At 42.9% G+C, this 17,693-nt stretch overlaps 1 protein-coding gene across 2 annotated transcripts in view; it reads left to right on the forward strand.

Moving 5' to 3' along the window:
* The first annotated feature begins 9,059 nt into the window (after positions 1-9,059).
* mgat4c (mgat4 family member C) overlaps positions 9,060-17,693 on the forward strand; it is a 391,818-nt gene continuing 383,184 nt past the window's right edge. For both annotated transcript variants that reach the window (XM_078416632.1, XM_078416630.1), the window contains exon 1: positions 9,060-9,202. The gene's annotated coding sequence lies outside the window, so the exon portion shown is untranslated. The remainder of the gene's footprint in view (positions 9,203-17,693) is intronic.

The raw sequence follows: 17,693 nt of genomic DNA on the forward strand, positions 1-17,693 counted from the left end.
CAGCCACTGCTGATCGCCACATTACAAGGAGGATTTGGAGGCTTTAGAGAGGGTGTGGAAGAGGTTTACCAGATTGCTGACACATGGAACTGTATTTGTTGGTTTACAAAGAAAGACACAAAGGTCACCTATCCATGTTGTCCAGAAATGCTGCCTGACCCGCTTCGTTCCTCTGGCATATTGTTTCTTTTTTCTTTAAACCAGAATTCAACTTGGATTAGATGGTATTAGTTATTAAGAGAGATTGGTTGAACTTGGATTGTCTTTCTGGAGCGTAAGAGTCATAGTCATAGAGCGATACAGTGTGGAAACAGGCCCTTCGGCTAAAACTAGCCCACCCTGGCCAACATGTCCCAGCTACACTAGTCCCACCCGCCCATGTTTGATCCATATCCCTCCAAACCTGTCCCATCCAGAGAAGATGTGGAGGTCTGATGGAATTGTGACAAATCCAGAGAGACATGGGTAGGGTAGACAGACAGAACCTTTTCCCCAGAGTGGAAATATCAATGATGAGAGGGCACAGCTTTAAGGGTGAAAGGAGATAAGCTGAGCAAGTGTTTTACACAGAACATGCCGGTAGGGGTGGTGGTGGAAGCAGATGCAACATTGGTGTTTAAGATGCTTTTGGAGATACACATGGATATGTAGGGGATGGAAGGATATGCATTACATGCAGGCAGAGGAGATCATTTACCCAAGCATCATATTTGGTGTGGACATTGTGAGCCAAAGGGTCTTTTCTGTGCTGCTTTGTTGTATGTTCTCTGTTCTTATTTTGCACAATATCTTTCCCTTTGCCTGAATTATATGCATTTTAGACCATATTGGATCTACTCTCTATGATTCCATGTTCACCATTTTGATGAGCTCTGCTACTCCATCAACCACTCTGACCACACAACTCAATATATTTCCAATTCCCCACACGTCCAGCTTTGCTTTTCCATTCAAGGACTTCACAAGGCCTATCGACTATTTTGTGCATTTGAAGCGTGGCATTTTCATTCCTTTGTGTGCTTTCCCACTTTATTCTCAAAACTACAAAGTATTTAACCCTGCACCTCTGCAGGATGTGGTCTTGGAGAGTTAGTCGGGTGAATTCAAGGGCATGCATTTAGTATGAGGCAGGTGGGCCATTGTAGAATACACGAGTGCCTCTCTTCCCTTTCATAGATTCCTGCAGCTGGGATCTCCACAGCCTTTCCTCCCACTGGGGTAAAATTATCCCACCCCAGCCGAGCACCATAATATGGCCAATACTAAAGCCAATACCAGCTACATCCTCCTGCAGACCTGATGTTTAGTTTGGTTACTGTAATGAAATATATCCAGGATTCAAGGATTCGGATCAATGAATGGAGGAAGCACATGATGAAGAGCACAAATAAATATTTATGAAAGCAAAAAAACTATTTATGGGCGGCACGGTGGCGCAGCGGTAGAGTTGCTGTCTTACAGCGGATGCAGCGCCAGAGACTCAGGTTCGATCCTGACTACGGGCGCCGTCTGTATGGAGTTTGTACGTTCTTCCCGTGACTTGCGTGGGTTTTCTCCGAGATCTTCAGTTTCCTCCTACACTCCAAAGACGTACAGGTATGTAGGTGAATTGACTGGGTAAATGTAAAAATTGTCCCTAGTGTGTGTAGGATAGTCTTAGTGTGCGGGGATCGCTGGGCGGCGTGGACTCAGTAGGCCAAAGGGCCTGTTTCCACGCTGTATCTCTAAATCTAGATCTAAATCAAACACAAGTAAAACACAGAAAAACTATCAACTATCAATAAGGAAACAATACAAAATAACTCTTAAGCCCCTCTGCGTATTCGAGTCTCCTGTCGCCACTGGCTGTCACCGACTTACACCATGGTTCAAGCTCTTCCTCTCACTCTCTCCTTGGCGAAACTCTTTTCTCTCCCCGAAGATGAAACTCTTTTCTCTCCCCGAAGACGAAGGTCATGGTCTCATGGTAGAAGCCTGTATTTATATAATGATTTTATCACTAAGAATAGCAGGTGATTATGTGTCAGCTAGCTATTCTCTGTGGTACCATAATGGCGTGAGTTATGTGTCCTATCAGAGCTAGGCTCGGATGTCTCTGGGAAAGCCAAGCTTATCTCGGTGACCTCGCATGTGTCTTCATGATCTACCGGTCTCCCAATTAGCCCAAGCATTCTTAGAAGAAAACATCTACTTGCTTTGAAATACGGTGCTGCAAATTTAGCTGACAACTCCATTCCCGCTCATAGTCTAACCCTTACATTACAGTTACTCTTTGAAGGACTGTGCCATGTGTTTGATCTAAGTCCCATGAATGGATCCCACCACCTCTTCTCTGGAGGTCAGGCCACCTTTGATACCTCAGTGTACTGCCCACTTGTGATATGCTGCGTGTTGAATGATTTTTTAGATTTCGATTTTTAGATTTAGAGATACAGCGCGGAAACAGGCCCTTCGGCTGACCGGGTCCACGCCGCCCAGTGATCCCCGCACATTAACACTATCCTACACACACCAGGGACAATTTTTACAGCCAATTAGCCTACATACCTGTACGTCTTTGGAGTGTGGGAGGAAACCGAAGATCTCGGAAAAAACCCACGCAGATCACGGGGAGAACATACAAATTCCGTACAGACGGCGCCCGTAGTCAGGATCGAACCTGAGTCTCCGGCGCTGCATTCGCTGTAAGGCAGCAACTCTACCGCTGCGCCACCGTGCCGCCAATCAACTCATCATACCCTAGTTTTGTGTAAGACCTGAAAAGACAAAGATATTGGAGTGAGCAAATTAACCCTTAAGTCGGCTTCATCATTCAATAAGATCATGGGTTGATCCAACTATCCTCAAGTCCAATATTGCACCCTGGCCCCATAGGCATTGAACACAATGCTGATTAAAAAATCATTTTAATTGACGGATTCAGCTTTCAGGAGCTAGGAATTCCAAAGACCTAAAGCCCACCTTTACTATTGTTTTCAGTGTCCAGAGTCTTTCTCCACTGATCAATAGAAATAAAAATAACTTCTTTTGATGCATTCTTTCTCCATGCATTTGTTATTTTCCAGAAGGGATTCGGGCTGAAATTACATCTGTATTGCTGTTGAAACTTTGGCCCTCAGTGCCTCCACATTGTTGCTGTTTGATTCTTCACAATCACAGCATCAAATTTGCAACAGTTAAATATTTCATGGTGCTACAAAGTCAACTAACTTTGACTTGTGCCTTCTGTTCTTTGGTGTGAACTTTGAATTACAAACTGTCTTGGTTGCTTTAGGGACTTTGGGCTTTTGTTTTTGTTTTGCACTAATCTTGATTTTTTTTGGAACTTTATTTGTTTATTATGTTATCTATTGAGTACTGTGTTTAGAGACCTGTAATGTGGCTGCAAGTATGAATTTCGTTTGTCCCGTTTCGGAACATACGACACTTAAACATTCTTGACTCTTGGGGCATAGATGTCTCACATCATTTTGTTCCGGAAGCTGAGAACAATTGAATCCTCAAATTACATCTATCCTGATTGATCAAAAATTGTTTACCTTCATCCCTGTGTTGATTGATATAAAGATTGGTAGAGAGCAGTAACATATGAACTGTGATTTAGTCCATTAACAATTACGTACAATTGTGTAAAAAATATATATATTTTCACCTCAAATTTGGAACTTTGTGAAAATGCAAATAGAAAAGTTAATTGTCTGGAGGTGACCTGTAACAAAGGAGTCTGGTGTGAGATTGGGTCTTGAGATTCATTGGACTTGTTCTTCTGAGTGAGTTGCTGCTATCCAGTAACCCTCCATATAGAATTTGCCCATAATTGAAACCCATTTTTAAGTCTGATTGGTGAAGACTTCATCATGTTCAGTGGCTAGAAAAGGCAGTAGTCAAATATGGAAGGGATTGGATTACTTGTGTTCTGCAGTGGTTAGTAAGTTAGATCAAAAGAAGGGATGCTCGACATTCTTGAATCATGTGAATGTAAAATAATTACTTAGCTACAAGCAAAGTAGCATTTACGTTGAATTTGACATTATCTTGATTAGTACGGGTGTCAGGGGTTATGGGGCGAAGGCAGGAGAATGAGGTTGAGAGGGAAAGATAGATCACCATGCTTGAATGGTGGAGTAGACATAATGAGCCCAATGGCCTTATTCTGCTCCAAGAACTTATGAACTTATCCTCCTTCAGCTTTCCCACAAAACCTTTGCACAATTGATTGTCACAGTGGCAAAGCACCAGAAGAAATGTCTGACTGATATTTGGGACTGCCATTTGTGTGAATCCTTAGGGTGAAATGGTGCTCTGCAATACCTTGAAACAAGCACAAGGTCTAATTTACAATGCTCTTGTTCTGCATGACCTCAGCCTTGTGTGTGTTAGAAATGAGACATGAAAAAGACCCCGTGATTTAATATCACCGTTACAGAGGTGCAGTACTGAAACTAGACTTGCTTGAAGCACTTAAGAGGTAGGTAATAGATGCTTGCTTTGGTCTAGATTTAGACCCAGAAATGCAAATAGTTATAGACAGGCAGTCTGCAAAACTTAACCGACTGGGCTGGGAATTGCTTTGTTTACCACTCACGTCGAGACCGAATGTATCTGCAGTAGTATTCCTAACCAGCGTAGAAATCTCAGTGGAACATTTTGACTGTCAAACTGGATTGTATTGTAACTTGCACAGTGGCTGGAGAACTGGCCAGCAGTTCTTCACAACACCGCAGCTAGCTTTAGCAGTTGTACATCCTACATAATCTAAAAAGCTGTTCATTTACTGTCTCCAAGCATTAATCACGGATGACTAATTCAGGTTAAGATTGGAAAACCCATCTTGAAGAATGTGTCATTGTACTTGTCAATATCAACAAAAGAGAACGTTTAATGTTTGTTCGCCACCTCCACACCCTGTACAACGATCCATAAATTCTGAAGCATATGCTCTTTTTTGGTAACCAAAGATATTTCTTGAAAGGTAAAGTCGCTTGCATGTATCTCTCTCTCTCTCTCTCTCTCTCTCTCTCTCTCTCTCTCTCTCTCTCTCTCTCTCTCTCTCTCTCTCTCTCTCTCTCTCCCTCCCTCCCCCTCCCTCTCTCTCTCTCTCTCTCTCTCTCTCTCTCTCTCTCTCTCTCTCTCTCTCTCTCTCTCTCTCTCTCTTTTTTTTTTTTTTTGTCTTCAGTATGAGGTTTTATTGGTCCATTTGTTAATTACAACAGGTTGCTTGGTAGCACTAATATATCTCTCTCTTTCTATCTCTCTTACTCTTTCAATTTGCTTTCTTTACTTCTCTCACTTTTTCTTTTATGCTTCTATTTTTCTTTCTCTTTTTTTCTTTCTGTCTTTCCTTTTTCTCTCTCTCTCTCTCTCTCTCTCTCTCTCTCTCTCTCTCTCTCTCTCTCTCTCTCTCTCTCTCTCTCTCTCTCTCTCTCTCTCTCTCTCCCCCTCTCTCTCTCTCTCTCTCTCTCTCTCTCTCTCTCTCTCTCTCTCTCTCGCCCTCTCTCTCTCGCCCTCTCTCTATTTATCTGTTTTTGTTGTTTAATCAAAGAATTTCTTGCCCCTGGAGAGAATGCAAGAATTTAGCAATTACTGGCAGCCTCATCAACAGCCAGTAGCTTCAGGGAAAGCAAGCTGTTAGAATTCAGCTGTCTGGAATTTCAAAAGAAGAATTGAGAATTAATTCATCCCTTCAGAAAACAAAACTAGCAAGTAAGCTAAATGCTAAATTGAGGTAATCTTTACTTTGAGAATCATTTGAAAAATTGTTCTGTGCCTTCCCGGAGATGAGCTATTGTTCTCCCAGAGAGAACAGAATATAGCTGAGCAGTAATTCTTCTCAAAGTTAGAATCAGTAGTCACAGAGCGATCAGACAAGACTAAGCCTCCAAGCTTAGAGGCCAGTTTTAATGAGACTGCTGTATGGAGAAGGTTTTTAAAAAAAAACAACCTCACCACACTGACCTGAGCCAGAGGCATTTTTCCTTATCCAACGTTCGAGTAGATTTCCCCGCATTCAGGTGAGGCTTACCTTGGAAGTCTATGATGAGCTCAGCACCTCTGTGGGTTTTGTTAAAGACGATTTTTTCGAGGGTTGGAATGTTTGGCGTCACTTCCTCCAGAGAAACCCAACCTCCCACAGGACCACAGCAGCCATGATAAATAAACTTGACCATCTTTGCTGTCAGTTGTTCTCCTCTCTTGTTCTTAATTTCTGTCATGACAGACAATACTTCAGAGCCTGCGACAAAAGTGAACTCTTCGGAAGGAAGCTGGGATGTGCTTCTTTTGGGTCCAGGAAGGAATCTAACCTGCTTCATTGCAGCCTGTGCTGGGAATTTGATCCTCCCAACCTAAGTCAAGGGCCTATCCCAGTTACGCGATTTATAGGGCGACTGTCAAAGTCGTAACAGATCGTCAACATTTTCTTTTACCCTACGACAATGACCACGACAATGCCGAGTCAGGTCGATACAAGTTACTTTTTTTTGTGAAACTAGCACCTGGCTAAGAAATTACACCGTCTTCGGAAACATCGCGAAATTCCCGCGCTTACCTGACCGTCAAATTGTCGCCTCCAATCTACCTGTCAAATGTCCTGACGGTAAATAAATTGGTTAAACAAAACTATCTTCTGGTATCTTCAAATGCCTTTTCTTAGTTTAATATTACGGGCTTCTAAATGCATCTGCGACAACCAAGCAAACCTGGGGACAGCATGTGACAGCGCCCGCAATAAGCTACGATACCTGGCGACAAGCCAGCTGTCGCCGAGAAATTTCTATCTGGAAAATGTTTCCGCGACGCGCCGAGATCCACTACGATTCATTGAAGACTCCTCACGATCATGCCCGCGACACCCCGGCAAATGTTTGGCAACAGCCTAGTCACCGGCAATCGCCTTAAAATCGCCTAAGTGGGACAGGCCCTTAAAAAGCATTTCATTGTACCTAAGTACATGTGACATTAAAGTATCATTGAATTGAAGACACTTGCACTTGGTCCACCATGGCCTACCGGATCTCCCAGTTACTAACCATTTTTTAACTCCCCTTCCCATTCCCATGCTCACCTGTCTGCCCCAGGCCCCCTCCATTGCCAGAGGAAGGTCACACACAAATTGGTGTAACCACGCTTAATATTCCACTTGGGTAGCTTACAACTCAACAGTATGAAATTGAATTCTGCAATTAAAAAAATATTTTTTTTAGAGCTACAGCGTGGAAACGGGCCCTTCGGCCCACCGGGTCCGCGCCGCTCAGCGATCCCCGCACATTAACACTATCCTACACCCTAGGGACAATTTTTTCATTTGTCCAGCCAATTAACCTACATACCTGTACGTCTTTGGAGTGTGGGAGGAAACCGAAGATCTCGGAAAAAACCCACGCAGGTCACGGGGAGAACGTACAAACTCAGTACAGACGGCGCCCGTAGTCAGGATCGAACCTGAGTGTCCGGCGCTGCATTCACTGTAAGGCAGCAACTCTACCGCTGCGCCACCGTGCTATGTTTTAGGTAACATCTAACAACCCCAACCCTCTCTCCCTCCCCTTTCTCCACCATACAACCCCCTTTCATCCCCACCTCCCCCACCTAGGCTTGCACCAATTTCTTCCTTCCCCCTCCACCTACATTTCTACCTCTGGCTTCACAATTCACAATTCTTCCATCCCTTTGCCTTGCACCTTTTTTTCCCCATCTCTGGCCTTTGTCCAACCATCTGCCTATCAAACCACCCCCTCACCTGTTTTCATCTATTACCTGGCACACTTTGTCTTGCCCCTCCTTTCTTCTAGATTTCTTCCTTCCCCCTTCAATCAGTCTGAAGATGGGCTCTGACCCAAAACTTCACCTATCCATGTTCTTTTAGTTTAGTTTAGTTTATTGTCCTGTGTACTGAGGTACAGTGAAAAGCATTTGCTGCATGCTGACTAGTCAGCAGAAAGACAATACATGATTACAATCGAGCCATCCACTGTGTACACATACATGATAAAGGGAATACTGTACAGTGTGAGATAAAGTGCAGTGAAGTCTGATTAAAGATAGTTCAGGGATCTCCAATGAGGTAGATAGTAGCTCAGAACTGTTCTCTAGTTGTTGGTAGGATGATTCAGTTGCCTGATAACAGCTGGGAAGAAACTGTCCCTTAATCTGGAGGTGTGCATTTTCACACTTCTATGCCTTGGAGGGAGAGGTGAAGAAGAGGGAGTGGCCAGGGTGCGACTCGTCCTTGATTCCTCCAGGATGGTCAATTATCGACTGTGGATTGTCGTCCAGAGATGCTGCCCGAGTTACTCCAGTACTTTTTTTTTGTAAACCAGCATTTGCAGTTCCTTGTTTCTACAAATACTTTATTCCACCTATATTACACGCTTGAGACTCTGACAACCCTTTGCTCCAACTCTCCCACTCATTGGCTGTCCCCTAAGCGCTAATTCCCATTGACGCCAGGCGGAAGACTGAAATCAAGAGTTTAGGTGAGGGCCAGTAGTTAAAATTAACCATGCCTTGCGAGCTTTTATAACTCAAAACGCTTTGATTATTTTGTGACTAACTCATCCGTACTCAATGCATGACTTCAGAGTCAAACCGTGGCCCTCTGTGCTTAATTGAATTTAAGGTCTGAGTTAGAGAATCCGCACAGTGGAATCCCTCAACACTACAATTATAAAAATGCATTGTACGTTGCATTAATTGTTAAACTTAAAACATCTGTTAGAGTGCTGCTGACAGCTTTTAGAGATTAGCATCTAATTTGCACTATCTTATTTAATTTTGCCTTTTAGTTGCTGAATTATTTATCAACCACAACCTTCAGGATAAAATACAACTGGTTCTTAATTAGTGCAGCTGAACACATGTGTCATTCTGTCTTGTGCTGCAAAACGTATGTGTGGAGGATAGGGGCTGCTGTTAGCATTGGTCTGTGCCTCATTCGTGCACAAGGTATGGAAGAAGGCAACAGTGGAAAGCAAGTGTGTGCACAGGAAGCATCAGCTATACTTGTCAAAGAGCTAGCTGAGGTAGCTTCTGCCTTCAGCACACGAGTGCCATTATGATGAATGTTTACAGCACTTCATCGAGAGCCAATTATCCTTTTTGTGGGAGGCCTGATGATTTGCTCACACTGTGGCTTGTACAAGCAACAGTGGATTCAGAAATGGAGTAGCTGAGGGAAAATGACTATGAAGAGAAATTTTCATAGGTAAGATTTTCTTTTTTTTAAAATATGTGTGTCTTTTCTTTCTTGGAGTTGCACTGCGAATCAATTGTAACAAAGGAAGACTATATTCTTAAATTGCATTCTCTGAGTTATTGTGACTGTGGATATCAAAGATAACAAGAAGATGTTACTTTGTTCACCTATTTCATAATTTATGTGGCATTGGAGATCTGTGTGAAAAGAGACGTAAACTAACAGAAGATTATTTGGAGCGAGAAAATTATGTGTCAAATTTTAAGGTAGTTAGATAAATTATAAAATTGTTAAGCATATTTTCACAACTACTGAGTAAATTGTATGAACCTGATATTTTTGTAAATTGGGTACATTTATCAAGTAGCACCCAATCTTTTTTGGTAATGTTAAAAACATAAAGTTCCGTGCTTACTTTTCAGTACTCAGGTATTTGAACTTCCCAGTATATGAATTAATTTATTTCATAATTGCATGCAGACAATTTGTGTTAAATTATGAAATGATCAGGCAAGGAAGTACCAATACTAATTTCATCTGCTTGAAGGCTTTCATTGATTTTATTTAACTCTATGCATGTGAACACTTTATCCGATTTTGATATTCAAACACCCTGTATTGCTACTACAGTGAGCTGATTTAACCAAATATTTAGTATGCAATGCAGTTTCATACTAAGCTCTGCCTAGAAGCAAATTAATGCATTCAGATCATTTGAAGGTTATGTTCCACACTCTCTACTTTTAATTTTACTTTGTTTTAATGTAAGCTAGACTCTGCATTTCTATGTTTCTCTTGCTGAGTATCTCTCAGATTCAGTACCTTTTCACTGACCTACATATTGCAGTGTTATCAAATATCTCTTCAGCATGCTGTTACCACAGTATTCTCAAGACGTTTTGAAATAAATCTGGTCTCAAAATGTAATTGTAGAATTAACTAACATCACGCTGGACATGCGGCTGTCATGGCTTCTCCTGAGAGCGATGAGAAATTACCATGTGAAAAAACTAAAGCACAAATTTGATGCAGTTGAAAGCTTCTGGATATGGGTTAACTGGTGGGGGAGGGTGGGGGGGAGAGAAATGTTATTTTAAGGTGGAAAAACTCAGCATAAAAAGGGTTAATATAAGCAAATATTATTGCAACTAGGCATTATTCAACGTATTTAATCTTTGGAACACTATTTCTGGCATGTCCCCAGAGGGAACACACAGAGTTTGGGTCCAGATGACCCTAACTGATTGTGAATCTCCAGGGTTTGCATACCAAGTGCTGCCCCAAGTCAGCTCATGTGCCAGGAGGTATTAAATTACCTGTCCAATGCATGCACTGACTCTTGATTAATAGCTGGGATCTGCAGGAGATTCGCTTCATCCATTTGTACTTGCCTGACTTGAATCTTCGACATCATAATGCCAGACAAACCCAGCAGCAAAGGGTGAGCACCTTTGCTGCAGGTTGAAATTATGAAATTCTTTTTTTTTTTCCCTCTTGGGATAATGTGCAAGTGATTCTGACCTGTGATGGCTGCACAGTTGCATCAAAAGACACATTTGCAACAACAGTGATGGGTATTTCAAGTTTCTCTTCCGATTATTTATCCCCAAATGTCTTTGTGTTGACCAACTATTGGTCCTCTGTTAATAATGTTCATCAAATATTCACATTGTTTATTAGTTAAGCCAAGGTACTGCCCGATTCACCTCAACCTCATTGTGGATGTTGGACCTTGCCTCGTGAACTGATGATCTGCAATGCTGAGAACTATATTCTGCACTCTGTAGCTCCAGGGAAACATTTGAGTTTGACTTGATTGCATTTATGCCGAGAATATCTGATCTGTTTTAATAACTAACCCTTTCACTGTACCTCAGTACCTGTGACAATAAAAAACCTAAACTTGATCCTAAATCTAAGATATATTAAATACGTATATCAGAAAGTCAAGGTGATGAATATTATAATATCGTTTTTTTCTCATTTTAAGACTTGGATACAAATAACGTGCGATGCACTTTCCAAAGCCAGCCTCAGATTCAAATGTAGAGGCACAAAGAGAATGCAGTTTCCTCTCTCAAATCACTAGTAACGCTTATTTGATATACCCAGTTCAGTGAACTGTACTCGCTAGCCCACTGATCTGACTAACTTGTTTTGAAAAGCCATAGGGGAAACTAACTGGACAATAGAAAAGTGATAGAGATGGAGCCCAAGCATTGTATGGCATCTGGTGAAGGATATTCTTAGAATCATTTATGTACAGATCAAAATGTGATCCATAACTAACAAGATTAATTTGGAAAGGTAGTGAAGAAAAGAATTATGTTTGTTCCTTTCCTGGACTGAAAATTATACTTCCTAGATTGCTGCAGAAACAGTATCCAAAATAAACTTCAGAATGCTTACAAACAAACTATATTTGCAGTCCGGGAGACAATTTTGACTGGAGTATAAATGTAAGCACATTTGTTTCATCTTTCTGGTGTAGTACAGAAATGATAGGAGCTTATTTTCCACAGTTTTATCCATTTGGGAGCGATTTGTCCATGGAAGCGATTTTGGGGCACAACATAAATCAGCCAGGATGTGTTCTTCACTTGCTCAATGGAGTTGGGAAAGGACCTGTGCTGTTTTGATGAGCAAGCTTAACTTAAATGAATCGGCAAGCTTCCAGTGCTGACTGCATTCCCTACAGTCGGGTGAGATTTTCAATCTTGTGTCTGAAAATTGACATGTAGTTATAGAACAACCATTTTCCCAGTTTCCCTGAAACCACACTAATTCACATTAGTAGCTCTCCTGCAATCTCAAATACAGTTATAGGTATGCCTTGTTTCTTTGCCCATTGAAATCAGGGTCACCGTCAATCTCAGCTCCCCGGCTGTGTGGTTATTCCAGTTTGCCACTGTTGTTCTCTGCTGCATCTCAGTCTTCACTGCCTAATGCTGCATATGGGTGATAGGAGCAGAATGAGGCCATTTGGCCCATCAAGTCTACTCTGCCGTTCAATCATGGCTGATCTATCTCCCCTCCTAACCCCATTTTAGTGCCTCCTCCCCCCATAACCCCTGACACCCATACTGCAAAATGCAAGTCACCCCCAACTCCATACTCAAGATGAGGAGATTACATCTAGAGGAAACTGGTGCCTGCACCCATGTTTCCCCACAGTCCAGGCATTCATAACCATGCACCATGTCCTTACAAAGACATAGAATATAAACTATCACACGAGAGCAGATGGCACTAAAGCGGGTGGTGTCGCAGTCAGTGAAGACGGTTATCAAAAATTACTGCAGGCCATTGATCAGCTGTGCAAATGGGCTGAGGAGTGACTAATGGAGTTTAATGCAGATTAACGGAGTTTAATGCAGGTAGGTTCAAGGTGTTGCATTTTGAAAAGTCCAACCAGGGCAGGACATTCATAGTGAACTATAGTATAGCATCCTGGGGATGCAGGTGGTGTGGACCAGAAGGATATGGGAGTACAGGTACATAGTTCCTTGAAAGTGGTGTCGCAGATCGATCATGTGGTCAAGGTTTTTGGTACATTGGCCTTCATCAGTCAGGGTATTGGGTAAGGATGTTGGGACATTATGTTTTAGTTGTACAAGGCTTTGAGGCCACGCTTGGAGTGCTATGTTCAGTTTTGGAAACTCTGCTGTGTGAAGGATGTTATTAAGATGGAAAGATGCAGAGGATATTTACAAGGATGTTGCCAATGATTGAGGACCTGAGCAATTGGGAGAGGTTGGGCGGGCTAGGATTTTGTTTCTCCATGAAAGGTAGGAGGTTGAGAGTTAGATAGAGCTCTAGGGGCTAGTGGAATCAAGGGATATGGGGAGAAGGCAGGCATGGGTTATTGATTAGGGACGATCAGCCATGATCACAATGAATGGCGGTGCTGGCTCGAATGGCTAAATAGCCTCCTCCTGCACCTATTTTCTATGTTTCTGTTAATCTTGTAGAGGTGTTATAAAATCATGGGTGGAATTGATAGGGTAGATGCACAGAGACTTTTACCCAGAATAGGGGAATCAAGAACCAGAGGACTCCAGTTTAAGGTGAGAGGGGCAAGATTTAGTACAAACTTATCATATCATATCATATCATATATATACAGCCGGAAACAGGCCTTTTCGGCCCACCAAGTCCGTGCCGCCCAGCGATCCCCGTACATTAAAACTATCCTACACCCACTAGGGACAATTTTTACATTTACCCAGCCAATTAACCTACATACCTGTACATCTTTGGAGTGTGGGAGGAAACCGAAGATCTCGGAGAAAACCCACGCAGGTCACGGGGAGAACGTACAAACTCCTTACAGTACAGCACCCGTAGTCAGGATCGAACCTGAGTCTCCGGCGCTGCATTCGCTGTAAAGCAGCAACTCTACTGCTGCGCTACCGTGCCGCCCTTTTGAGGGGCAACATTTTCACTCAGGGGGCAGTGGGTATATGGAACGAGCTGCCAGAGGTATCTGAGGCAGAGTTATCACAACATTTAAAATACACTTTGACAGGTACATGGATAGAAAAGATTTAGAGGGATATGGGCCAAATATTGGCATATGGGACTAGATGGGGCTTCCTGGTCGGCATCGACTAGTTAGGCCGGAGGGCCTGTTTTAGTACTCCAAGACTCTGTGTAGCAGGGATCTACAGCACAGAAATAGGTACTATGGCCTCATGAGTCAATGCTGACTATCACACACTTATTTACACTAAACCTATATAATCTAATTTTTATTGCACTCACATTCTCATCAGCTCCCCTGAGATTGTAACATTCATCTACGAAGGTCAACTTACAGAGGCCAAATAACCTACCAACTAGCACATCTCTGTAATGCGGGAGAATCCGGTGCATTTGGAGGAAACCCACACAGTCATAGGGAGGAACTTCACACAGACTGCATCTGAGGTCAGGATCGACCTGGGTTACATGTAGGGTTACGTACTGCCACTTGTAAAGACTTACAACATCGCAACAGCATTTACCTTGCCTAAGTGCCAGTGCCAATCGCAGCACAGGATAACCCAATACTAGTTTATAGTTTCGTTTAGAGATACAGCGCGGAAACAGGCCCTTCGGCCCACCGAGTCTGCGATGAGCAACGATGCCCAAACACTAACACTTGTCCTACACACGAGAGACAATTTACAATTGTTAGTGAAGCCAATTAACCTACAATCCTGTACGTCCTTGGAATGCAGAATGAAACCGGGGCTTCTGGGGAAAACCCACGCGGTCACAGGGAAAACGTACAAGCTCCTTACAGACAGCACCCCATATCAGGATGGAACCCAAGTCTCTGGCGCTGGAAGGCACACTACTGCTGCCCACAGTGTTCATAAGTTCTCTCTGCTTTTGTGACTTTGAAAGATTTTTTTTTAGATTTAGATTTAGAGATACAGCGCAGAAACAGGCCCTTCGGCCCACCGGGTCTGCGCCGTCCAGTGATCCCCGCACACTAACACTATCCTACACCAACTAGGGACAATTTCTACTTTTGCCCAGCCAATTAACCTACATACCTGTACGTCTTTAGAGATTATTTTGGGAGAATCCTCAATGGCTGCAAAAATGACAAAAACTAGTGTTGAGAAATCTCCAGGTCCTTGTAAGCATCGTGTGATGTAGAAGGACAGGAATCTGGTGGATTGCACAATAATTAAAGGTAGCCTTCTGCACTTTACTGCTGAGATGCTGTTTACACCACTGTATAATGAGTAACAATGGCATCATCAGAGAGCTTGTATTCTCCAAGAAAAACATATACAATTTTGACATAAGGTGAAATGTTGTATTCCCCTTCAATGGCAAGGAGAACCCAGAGAAACATTAAAATGTTCAGTTTCGAGATACAGCGCGGAAACAGACCCTTTGGCCCAGTGAATCTGCACCGACCAGTGATCCCAGCACACTTACACTATCCTACACACACTAGGGACAATTTACATTTATACCAAACCAATTAACCTACAAACCTGCATGTCTTTGAAGTGTGGGAGGAAACCGAAGATCTCGGAGAAAACCCACGCAGGTCACGGGGAGAACGTATAAACTCTGTACAGACAGCACCCGTAGTCAGGATCGAACCTGGGTCTCTGGTGCTGTAAGGCAGTAGCTCTACTGCTTTGCCACCCTGTCGCCTGTTAATATAAAGAGATTGCAAGATGTGCAATACAAAGAATGTTATTCTTGAGGGCCAGTTGCTCTTTAAGAAGAAATTTATTGGAGTCACTGGATATTGCTTTCCCAGATGTTTCTCTTATTTTCTGCATTGCAAGACCAATTCGACAACTATCTTTTGCATTTGTCTCCTGTTCATTGGAGGATTCTTATTACAGCTCTTCATTGGTGTATCCATACTCTCAGATCAGATAACATAGAAACATAGAAACATAGAAAATAGGTGCAGGAGTAGGCCATTCGGCCCTTCGAGCCAGCACCGCCATTCAATATGATCATGGCTGATCATCCAGCTCAGTAACCTGTACCTGCCTTTTCTCCATACCCCCTGATCCCTTTAGCCACAAGGGCCACAAGGGCCATCTAACTCCCTCTTAAATATAGCCAATGAACTGGCCTCAACTACCTTCTGTGGCAGAGAATTCCACAGACTCACCATTCTCTGTGTGAAGAAATGTTTTCTCATCTTGGTCCTAAAAGACTTCCCCCTTATCCTTAAGCTGTGACCCCTGGTTCTGGACTCCCCCAACATCGGGAACAATCTACCCGCATCTAGCCTCTCCAACCCCTTAAGAATTTTATATGTTTCTATAAGATCCCCCCTCAGTCTTCTAAATTCCAGCGAGTACAAGCCTAGTCTATCCAGTCTTTCTTCATATGAAAGTCCCGCCATCCCAGGGATCAATCTAGTGAACATTCTCTGTACTCACTCTAAGGCAAGAACGTCTTTCCTCAGGTTAGGAGACCAAAACTGCACACAATACTCCAGGTGCGGTCTCACCAAGGCCCTGTACAACTGCAGTAGAACCTCCCTGCTCCTAAACTCAAATCCTCTTGCTATGAATGCCAACATACCATTCGCTTTCTTCACTGCCTGCTGCACCTGCATGCTTGCTTTCAATGACTGGTGCACCATGACACCCAGGTCACGTTGCATCTCCCCTTCTCCTAATCGTTCACCATTCAGGTAATACTCTGCTTTCCTGTTCTTGCCGCCAAAGTGGATAACCTCACATTTATCCACATTATATTGCATCTGCCATGCATTTGCCCACTCGCCTAATCTATCCAAGTCACTCTGTGGCCTCCTAGCATCCTCCTCGCAGCTAACACTGCCACCCAGCTTCGTGTCATCCGCAAACTTAGAGATGTTGCATTCAATTCCCTCGTCCAAATCATTCATATACACTGTAAATAACTGGGGTCCCAGCACTGAGCCTTGCGGTACCCCACTAGTCACTGCCTGGCATTCCGAAAAGGACCCGTTTATTCCTACTCTTTGCTTCCTGTCCGCCAACCAATTTTCTATCCACCTCAACACTGAACCCTCAATACCGTGTGCTTTAAGTTTGTACACCAATCTCTTATGTGGGACCTTGTCGAAGGCCTTCTGAAAGTCCAGATATAACATATCGACTGGTTCTCCCTTATCCACTCTACTAGTTACATCCTTGAAGTGTGGGAGGAAACCGAAGATCTCGGAGAAAACCCACGCAGGTCACGGGGAGAACGTACAAACTCTGTACAGACAGCACCCGTAGTCAGGATCGAACCTGGGTCTCTGGTGCTGTAAGGCAGTAGCTCTACCGCTACGCCACCTTGTCGCCTGTTAATATAAAGAGATTGCAAGATGTGCAATACAAAGAATGTTATTCTTGAGAGCCAGTTGCTCTTTAAGAAGAAATCTATTGGAGTCACTGGATATTGCTTTCCTTGATGTTTCCCTTATTTTCTGCATTGCAAGACCAATTCTACAACTATCTTTTGCATTTGTCTCCTGTTCATTGGAGAATTCTTATTGCAGCTCTTCATTGGTGTATCCATACTCCCAGATCAGATAAAAGGCCCTTTTGCGCAACCCATCCTTGCCAACCAAGATGTATATCCTTGCTAGTCCCATTTGGCTCCTATCCCTCTAAGCCTTTTCTATCCAAGTGGCTATTCAATTATTTTTTGAACATTGTAATTGTACCTGCCCTTATAGCTTCCTCTAGTTTGTTCTGTATACCCACTATACTCAATATGGAAAGAGTTGCCCTCAGGTCCTTATGATAATATTGTTTATGTTCTTGCCCCTCTCACATTAAATTTATGTTCACTAGTCTTAGATGCCCCTCCCTGAACAATAGATTGAGACCATTCATCTTATCAGGACCCCTCATGATTTAATATACCTTTGCAAGCCATCTGATGGCATCCAATGGTCCAGGAAAGTAGTCCCAGCTTATCCAGCCTCTCCTTATAATTCAAGCTTTTAAGTCTTGGTAGCATCCCTGTAAATCTTTTTTGCACCCCTTTC

This window comes from Rhinoraja longicauda, chromosome 20 (genome assembly GCF_053455715.1).
Source record: "Rhinoraja longicauda isolate Sanriku21f chromosome 20, sRhiLon1.1, whole genome shotgun sequence".
Taxonomy (NCBI): domain Eukaryota; kingdom Metazoa; phylum Chordata; class Chondrichthyes; order Rajiformes; family Arhynchobatidae; genus Rhinoraja; species Rhinoraja longicauda.